Source organism: Podarcis raffonei, chromosome 12 (genome assembly GCF_027172205.1).
Source record: "Podarcis raffonei isolate rPodRaf1 chromosome 12, rPodRaf1.pri, whole genome shotgun sequence".
NCBI lineage: Eukaryota > Metazoa > Chordata > Lepidosauria > Squamata > Lacertidae > Podarcis > Podarcis raffonei.
In genome coordinates this window covers 1422747-1433134 of record NC_070613.1, presented here as the reverse complement: position 1 = coordinate 1433134, position 10388 = coordinate 1422747, and positions in this window count along the sequence as shown.

Here is a 10388-nt window from a genome sequence, read left to right as displayed (position 1 = left end):
ATGAGGTCGAGGGTATGTTCTTTCATATGTGGTGGACCTGTACAAGGGTAAAAGAGTATTGGGAAATAATTTAGAATGAATTAAAAAAAATGTTTAAAAGCACCTTTCCAAAAAAGCCAGAGTCCTTTTTGTTGGGGATAATTCAGACGGAAAGTCCCAGGTGTCAAAAAAGGTTATTTCTGTATGCCACTACTGCGGCCCGTGTTTTGTCAGCCCCAAAATGGAAAACGAGCGAGGTCCCAACCAAAGAAGAATGGCAACTTAAGCTGATGGAAAATGTGCAGCTTGCAGACCTAACATACCGAATAAGAGAACAAGAAGAACATATAGTGGTACCTCTACTTACAGACGCGATCCATTCCAGGGTGTCGTTCGCACCCCGAAAAGTCCTTAAGTAGAGCACTGCGCATGCGTGTGGTGCGATATAGCACTCCTGTGCATGCACAAAGTGCACAGGTTGCTCCTGCGCATTTGTGAAGTGGCAAACCTGGAAGTAAACACTTCTGGGTTTGCTGCATTCGTAACCAGAAAAAACGCAACGTGAAGCAAACGCAACTCAAGGTATGACTGTACATTTAAAGAAGACTGGAAGGCATTGTGTACACTTGAAAATGTTGGCAGCATTAAGATAAATTCAACAATGTAAATAAGTTTTAATGGATGTAATAATGGAATACTGAATGGTTTAATTTATATAAGATATGTGAGGATTTATGTTATGCAAAATGAACCATGGGAAGAGAAGAAGGGAAGTCATCAGTATTTTAAGGTTGTTTAAATGAATATTCTAAATTGTAAAACAGAAAATTTAATAAAAATTATAACCACCCCCCAAAAAAACTTCTATTCCCTCTTCTCGTCCATGTAACAGCGGTCCAGCTAGTTGAACATGACTGTCCTATCACCTCTGAGTCTTCTCTTTTTCAGGTGAAAGACACCCACTCTCTTAACCATTCCTTTCTTTTCATCTTCCAAATGCATTCCCCTCCATGAATGCAGCCAGGGGGTTGGGGTGAGGCAGCTGCCCCCCCAAAAAAAATCAAGTAAAAGAATGAAAATACTTAACTAAAAGTATAAATTGTAGAAAGATTTGGGCAGGTTGTTCTGAGCAATTGGGGTAAAAATAAAAGAAAAAGCAATTTAAAACAACTGTTGTTGAGACATTTCATTCTGAATCTGCTAGACAGAGCCAGACAGAGGATAATGACAGGTGGGTTTCCGCCCCCCCCCCAGCACAAATACTGAGTGCCCTTCTGGCCTGGGTGAAACTAAAAGTATTATTTTCTGTGTGCGCACAGGCTATGAGTCACTGAAAAGTCCCTGTGTCAGGGATGAGAAAGGGACAACACAAATTCACAAGTTTTTTAAAACAACTTACCGTATTTCTAAGCACCCTGATTGGCTTTTAAGGAGGTGTGTTTCCTCCAACCACTTGCTCTTCCAAAAGTGTGTGCGTGTCCACACTCCCAAACACTTATCTGTGTTTACCTCCAACCACTTGTCACCACTCCCTTTCAGAACCCGCTTCCTTGGTCTCCTTCCTGGAAACACACCTATTTCGAGAAGCTATTCAAATAAAAAGTTGGATGGCAGTGTGTGGGTTTGTTTGTTTTTTATATAGCTGGTTGAATGTGGAGAGTTTAACTGGAGCGGCGTGGCTCATTTTCCTACAGAGCAGGGTGAAACCTGAATTTCAGATGGGAGCAGGGAGACCACAGAGTGAAAACAGAGCAGAAGTTAAATGAGGTGGGGAAGAGCACAGCCACAGGTACAAGACTGATATTGGGGCTGGAGCACCCCCTCTTAGTTCAAAGTGTTGGGGCTGACCTTTAAAGCCCTAAACAGCCTCGGTCCAGTAGACCTGAAGGAGCATCTCCACCCCCATCGTTCTGCCTGGACACTGAGGTCCAGCGCCGAGGGCCTTTTGGCGGTTCCCTCACTGCAAGAAGTGAAGATCCAGGAAACCAGGCAGAGGGCCTTCTCGGTGGTGGTGCCTGCCCTGTGGAACGCCCTCCCACCAGATGACAAGGAGATGAGTAACTATATAACCTTTAGAAGACGCCTGAAGGCAGCCCTGTTTAGGGAAGTTTTTAGTGTTTGAAGTTCTATTGTGCTTTTAATTCTGTTGGGAGCCACCAGAGTGGCTGGGGAAACCCACCCAGATGGGTAGGGTATAAATAAATTAGTAGTAGTAGTAATCTTATCACGTCTGTTCTGCCCCCCTAACAAAATCCTGCCCCCCCAAAAAAAATTGGCTATGCCCATGATGGCAGGGGGTTAGACTAGATTACCCTCATGGCCCCTTTCAACTCTACCATTCTCTGTTTACTGCTTCTTAAGAAGCATATTAGAAGACTACCAGAATGAGAGGGGCAGGGAAACAGAAGAGCTGAAATGGGTAGCAGGACTTTATTTTATTATTCTTTTTCTACTATTAATAATCCACCTTTCCTCCACAGAGCTCAAGACACCATGCGGGGTTATTATTATTTTATTTATTATTTATATACCGCCCTAAACCCGGAGGTCTCACAGAATAAAATCAAAATATAAAACCACAAAATACATAATCAAAATATAAACAACCCCAGACCCAGACAACCCTATTTTCCTGGATTTACAGAACCCATCCCAGCTTCTGATTCCTGGAATGTCCTGCTTTTCCTTAGGACGTCCCTATTTTCTTTGGAGAAACGTTGGAGGGTCTGGAGTTATGTGACCCCCGAACCAAGGAGATAAGGAACTATACAACATTAGAAGACATCTGAAGGCAGCCCAGTATTCTTTTAATGTCCATTGTCTTATTATGTTTTTATATATGTTATGGCTGGATGGACAGGAAGAAGACGAGGAGGAGATCCCTAATTTCATCGTAGGAATATTGGAGAATATGCAACCCTGCAAGGTAAATTAGGCTGAGAGAGAGTGATGGGAATGGCTGCTAAAAATGGACTGTGCTGAAATGGTGAAAATGACTGGGAAGATCAGAGATCAAGAAGATAATAAATTTAACAAAGAACGGGGATAATTTATAAGTTACTTAAAAGAACATTGTCAACAATTAAAAACACTGGCAGGATTCTAAAAAACAAACACTTAACACTTGCAATGTAGCCAGAACTGTGGTGAGAACTGAGTACAGTGGTACCTCGAGCGTATTAAGAAAATATGGAGAACGTTATAAGATGCAGTTGGAAAAGAATAACGTATTGATGTTTTGCAACTTTAACCTGTTGCAGGATCTTAGCCACACCCAGTGGAATATAGCAGAGCATACACAGACTTCCAGAAGTAATCAGTTGCAGGCAGGAAGGATGAAGCAGGAACAAGACGCTGCTACCAGTAACTTGATTACTTAGAGGTGTTTATTATTTGCAGCAGACTCTACAAGTTACTAATAGGGGACGCGGGTGGCGCTGTGGGTTAAACCACAGAGCCTGGGACTTGCCGATCAGAAGGTCAACGGTTCAAATCCCCACGATGGGGTGAGCTCCCGTTGCTCGGTCCCTGCTCCTGCCCACCTAGCAGTTCGAAAGCACGTCAAAGTGCAAGTAGATCAATAGGTACCGCTCCGGCGGGAAGGTAAACGGCGTTTCTGTGCGCTGCTCTGGTTCACCAGAAGCGGCTTAGTCCTGCTGGCCACACGACCCGGAAGCTGTCTACGGACAGTAAAGCAGGATGAGCGCTGCAACCCCAAAGTCGTCCGCGACTGGGCTTAATTGTCAGGGGTCCCTTTACCTTTACCTTTTACAAGTTACTCTATACAAGATACAGATACTGATCTTAACTCTCTCTCTTAACAAACTCCAAACGACTCTCAGAACACCACTGACCAACAACCTAACCAACCAGGAAGGTCATGAGCCATCATGCCTATGTGGAGAGCTCGACCAATAGCAGAGGCCCCGTATCTCTAGGCAGAATAACTCCCTCTGCTCAGTCTTCTTGGCCTTCGGCCAACTTCTTAATTGCTTTTGTGGGAAGCTGCATCAAACAGCACGTAGGCAAAAAATCCCAGCATAACGATGGAAACCAGGGGGGGGCAGAGGAAAGTCCAGGGATTCAGAGAATTCTATGTGTACATGATTATGATTTATTTGTGATGATAAGAGAAAATTGAATAAAAATGTTTTTTTAAGAGAGTGACGGAGCCCAAGTCACCACGTGAACTTTGTGGCGGTGGGGGGGGGGTTGGTACATGCCATAAGACCCTCCCTCCCTATCTGCCCCCCCACACCTCAGAGCACCCACTGCTTTCTTAGCTGGCACAGGGGAAGGGGGTCGGGGTCTTTCCCCTTTCAGAGCCAAGAAGCACTGAACATCCCTGTGACCAGGGGTCGGCAACCTAAGGCCCCTGGGCCAGATGTGGCCCAATTGCCTTCTCAATCCGGCCCACGGACAGTCCGGAAATCAGTGTGTTTTTACATGAGTAGAATGTGTCCTTTTATTTAAAATGCATCTCTGGGTTATTTGTGAGGCAGAGGAATTCGTTCCTCCCCCCCCCCAAAGAAATATGCTGGTCCCCCACATGGTCTGACGGGCGGTGGACGGGCCCACAGCTGAAAAAGGTCGCTGACCCCTGCCTGTGACTTTAATTTTAAGGCACTTCTGGGTTCTCATCCCTGCTTATAAGAGCAGAGGGCGACGAAGTCTGCCAAATCCTTTATCTTCTAGATTGTCTGCTGGGCTCAGCCACAGCTGCTACTGTTCCCGGACAGCCTTGAACACGTTTTAATTGTTTCCTGCGCTTCAAAGAAGCACGAGATGAACTTCACTGCGGAAGGTGAAAGTGAAAGTGCCGCGCGGCGGGGGAGGCGCGTCTCCGTTGCCCGGACGGAGCATTGCAAAATCTTCCCCTCGTGCCCAGCCGAGGAATTTGCAGCCTGTCTCAGTGACGCGTCTCTCCCTCTCCGCGTCCGGGGCTTCCAGAAATCCCCGGGGCTCGGGGGACCTCCCTGGTGGCCTCATTTTGCTCCCAAATGTCGCGGACTTTGCAGAAATCCGTGATTCCTTTTCAATCCCTTAACGTGGAACCGTTCCCCGAGCGCGGCGGCGGCTTAATGTAATGGAGCCTTGGAAAATTTTTGTGAAATAAAATAAAATTTACTGGATTTTTATTTTATATATAGGGGGGGTCATTTTTTGTAGTTGCAATTTGCTGTTTTGCTGCTTGGGGTTGTCGGTTTCTTCTCCCATTGTTGTTGTTGTTTAGTCGTTTAGTCGTGTCCGACTCTTCGTGACCCCATGGACCAGAGAACGCCAGGCACCCCTGTCCTCCACTACCTCCCGCAGTTTGGTCAAACTCATGCTCATTGAATCCTGTCAATGCTTAGCGTTTAATTTCAAATTGCTTTTATATGTTGAGTGTGCCTCTCACATTTTTTATGCAGACTTTTGTGAAAGCCAAAAGGCATGTTTTCAGTGAACAGAATAGATGAGATATAATTGAATGTATGAATGGCTGGTATTTTAGTCTGGATGTGGGGGATGTTTTTAGCCGTGGCCCATGAAGGAGATGGGTCGCTAGCAGCTGCTCACGTTCCTGATGTGCATTTTGACAGGAGACAAACAAATCTCAGGGGCATAAATTGGGTGGCAAATGTAAGGGAAGGTTTTGAGTCCCTGGGATTTAAATGGCACAAACCTCCCATCTCATAACAGGGAAAGGCAGATTCAGGTAGGTAGCCATGTTGGTCTGACGGGGTGGGGTGGGAATTGTTCAGTAGCTCCTTAGAGACCAACTAAGTTTGATCTGGGTATAAGCTTTCGTGCCCATGCACACTTCTTCAGATACCAGGGAAAGGCAGGTGCAGGCAGCAGCAGCAGGAGCGGCAGGTGGCGCTGGGGGTTAAACCACAGAGCCCAGGCCTTGCCGATCAGAAGGTCGATAGTTCGAATCTCCGCGACGGTGTGAGCTCCCGTTGCTTGGTCCCAGCTCCTGCCAACCTAGCAGTTCAAAAGCACAACAGTGCAAGTAGATAAATACCGTATTTTTCGCTCCATAAGACGCACCAGACCACAAGACGCACCTAGTTTTTGGAGGAGGAAAACAAGAAAAGAAAAAATCTGAATCTCAGAAGCCAGAACAGCAAGAGGGATCACTGTGCAGTGAAAGCAGCAATCCCTCTTGCTGTTCTGGCTCCTGGGATAGCTGTGCAGCCTGCATTTGCTCCATAAGACGCACACACATATCCCCTTACTTTTTAGGAGGGAAAAAGTGAGTCTTATAGAGCAAAAAATACGGTAGGTACTGCTGTGGCGGGAAGCTAAATGGTGTTTCCATACTCTCTTGTTTCCGTCACTGTGTCCTGTTGCACCAGAAGCAATTTAGTCATGCTGGCCGCATGACCTGGAAAGCTGTCTGTGGACAAACGCCGACTCCCTTGGCCTGAAAGCGAGATGAGCGCCACAACCCCATATTCACCTTTGACTGGACTTAACCATCCAGGGGTCGTTTACCCACCTTTACCAAACTCTTGGATCCCTCCTGTTGCTAACAGCTGAGGGGAAGAGAGAGGGAACCTTCAGTACTCCCAGAGACCGCATACTGAGCAGGCCTAGCCCAGCAAGCAAGGCAGAGAGGAGAGCTTAAACGCTCCTTTTGTACTCAATAACCCAGGTGGACCTGGCGCAGAAAGAGCTTTTAAGCTCCCTGCCTTGCTTGCTGGGCAAAGCCCACTCTGCACTCCAGCTCTGGGGGGCTAAGGATGCTCACACCAGATCCTGTGGGTGTCAGAGTTAGGTCCCTGAGGGCTTTTGAGATCTGGGGACACTGGTGACCCTGGGAGTGGTCCTCCTTAGATAGCTCTCTGCCCGTGCTTTTCTGCATGGAGCAGGACTTGGGGTTTCAGCTTCAGACTTCAGAAGGTGAATTGCAATAAAAACCTTTCCTCTCCCTATTTCTTTAGCCCCCTTTTCCTGCTTCCCAGCAAGATGGCTTAGCTTAGCTGAAAGAGAAATTATTATTTCTCCAACACACACACAGACACACCCCTGACCAGAAAACCCTAACCAGATGTAGGGTGGGATGTATTTACACTGGTGAAATCTCTCCCTTTCTGGGAAATGCTCTGGCTGAGTAGAAACCTTCCTTATAACTGGCCTTGACCGGCTGTGAACTTGACCTTCCTGTGCCTTCGTCTCTTCCGCTTTCACTTCACTTGGCAGAGCCCAGTTTGAACCCCCTGCACTCTCCCCATTAGATCCAGCCAAATCTTGAAGCTGCCAAAAGGGAGAAGAGCAGGGCAGAGCTTACAAGACAAGGCTGCTAACATTTGCTCCTATTCCTTTCCCTTTTTGTAGTAATTTAGATAAATGTGTTTTTTAAATGTGAGAAAACGTACACACGATGCCAGTGTCCACCAGGGCTGGTGAACCTCAGCACAGGGCAGCAACTCTAGCCCTGCAGCAGCAGGACCCAGTCTGGCCTGGCCTCAGGCTGCCCCCCTCACTGGCCCTGCTCCATGCCTCCCATCCCGGGGGCTTTTTGCTTTGCCGGAATATGTACTTGGACTGTGATAACGTTACAGTCCTCTATCAGGGTGACCAAGTCTGTTTCAGTAGCACCAGACAAATGGATAGCCCAGTGTCATCCAAGAATATCTGGAGTTGAACAGCCCCAACCCACTCATGTGTTTTCCCTCACAGAGATGACTTCACAAGAGCCTGAGAGTTGGAGCTGTCTTTGCATCCAAGGAGGGCTTCCTTCAGAGTAGTATCCTTACCCCACATTCAAGGAGACCAGGACCACACCTGATGGGGCATTAGGTGCCTCCAGCACCCAGCTGTTCATCTCACCACAGAGATGCCTGTGATATTCTACCAGGGAAGGTCATCCCAACCACCTTCCAGCTTGTCAACATCCTTCTTAAATTGTGGTGCCCAGAACTGGACACAGTATTCCAGGTGAGGTCTGACCAAGGCAGAAGAGAGTGGGACTATTACTTCCCTTCATCTGGACTCTAGACTTCTGTTGATGCAGCCTAGGATTGCATTAAGTTTTTTGTTGTTTTTACTGCTGCATCTCACTGTGGAGTCATGTTAAACTTGTGGTCCACTAAGACACCTGGATCCTTTTCACATGTACTGCTAGTAAGCCCCATCCTATATTTGTGCATCTGGTTTTTCCTGCCTAAGTGCAGAACTTTACATTTGTCCCTGTTGCTACGAGCGCAGCAACAGCCTGCCGTGGAAGAACTCGCAGGGCGTGGGGGCACTGAGGGGGCAGTTCTGGCACCTTTTTTCTAGAGAGAAAGCGCTGCATTTACTGTTGCGGTGTACTAGGTTATGAAGTCCTCAAGCCCTCCTTGTCTCTCCCAGGATCCTTCGAAGACCATGAAATCCCCGAAGACTCCTGGCAAACCCTGCTCTCAGAGCGAGTTGGCGTTCTTGTCATGATAGGATCACTTCTTCCCTGAAATTCCTCTCTGCCTCTTGACCTTCACTGTTCCCTTTTGGGCTCCTGCTCAAAATATGCTTGTCAGGCAAGCATTTCTGGACACATAGATGTTGATGTGTTTTAATCTTTTACTGTTAATATTAATGTTGCAGTCTGCTATCAGAGTGACCAAGTCTGTTTCAGTAGCACCAGACTAGGGAAGGTCATCCTAACCATGAAAAATTGTTCCCATAGCAATTTCCACAAAGCACAACTCTCTCTTTCAGGCCCTTGCTCCCTGTTAGAAAGGAAGGAGTTAGCTAATTCCCTGTTTAGGGAAGCTTTTAATGTTTGATGCATTGCTGTATTTTAATATTGTGTTGGAAGCCGCCCAGAGTGGCTGGGGAAGCCCAGCCAGATGGGCGGGGTATAAATAATATATTATTATTATTATTATTATTATTATTATTATTATTATTATTATTCTCTTTTTGAACCACAATACGCTCTGCTGCTTATGTCCTGCACCAGACTGGTGACTGGAATGTCATGGAGGACCCTTTGAACATCTGCAACAATCATCGCCCCTTTTGGAACTGGTTTCAGAATAACACTGCCGCAGAGGCCACAAGTCTTTCAAAAATCTCATACAATATTGAAAATAAATACCTCAGCAAAATCTGCTCAACTGAGGAAGGAAGTTGAGAGGTTCCTCCAGGTCAGCAGCACTTCGTGGAAATCAGTCTCTTCCTCCTGAGTTGGAAGGGACCCCCCGCTCCAAGTCTCATAAGAACGTAGAAAAGAATATAAGAAACCCCCTCTTGTACAATCCTCTTTTAAATAATAATAATAATAATAATAATAATAATAATAATAATAATAATTTATTATTTATACCCCACCCATCTGGCTGAGTTTCCCCAGCCACTCTGGACGGCTCCCAATCAAGTGTTAAAAACAATACAGCATTAAATATTAAAAGCTTCCCTAAACAGGGCTGCCTCCAGATGTCTCTTAAAAATAGGATAGCTGCTTATTTCCTTGACATCTAGTGGGAGGGCATTCCACAGGGCGGGTGCCACTACCGAGAAGGCCCTCTGTCTGGTTCCCTGTAACCTCACTTCTCACAATGAGGGAACCGCCAGAAGGCCCTCGGAGCTGGACCTCAGTGTCCAGGCTGAACAATGGGGTTGGAGATGCTCCTTCAGGTATACTGGACCGAGGCCGTTTAGGGCTTTCAAGGTCAGCACCAACACTTTGAATTGTGTCCAGAAATGTACTGGGAGCCAATGCAGATCTCTCAGGACTGGTGTTATGTGGTCCCAGCAGCCACTCCCAGTCAACCAGTCTAGCTGCCACATTCTGGATTAATTGCAGTTTCTGGGTCACCTTCAAAGGTAGCCCCATGTAGTCCAAGCGGGAGATAACTAGAGCATGCACCACTCTGGCAAGACAATCTGTGGGCAGGGAGGGTCTCATCCTGTGTGCCAGACGGAGCTGGTTTCACTCGTCCAAGCAGCCTGTCCACATCCTCGAGGGTAACGGATGGAAATTGGCAGTGAGATATTTTACTTTCTTGGGTTCCATGATCACTGCAGATGGTGACAGCAGTCACAAAATTAAGACAACTGCTTCTTGTGAGAAAAGCAATGACAAACCTAGACAGCATCTTAAAAAGCAGAGACATCACCTTGCCAACAAAGGTCCGTACAGTGGTACCTCGGGTTAAGTACTTTGTTCTGGAGGTCCATTCTTAACCTGAAACTGTTCTTAACCTGAAGCACCACTTTAGCTAATGGGGCCTCCTGCTGCCACCGCGCTGCCAGAGCACAATTTCTGTTCTTATCCTGAAGCAAAGTTCTTAACCAGAGGTAATATTTCTGGGTTAGTGGAGTCTGTAACATGAAGCGTATGTAACCCGAGGTACCACTGTATGGTTAAAGCTAAGGCTTTCCCATTAGTGATGTATGGAAGTGAGAGCTGGACCATAAAGAAGGCTGATCCCAGAAGA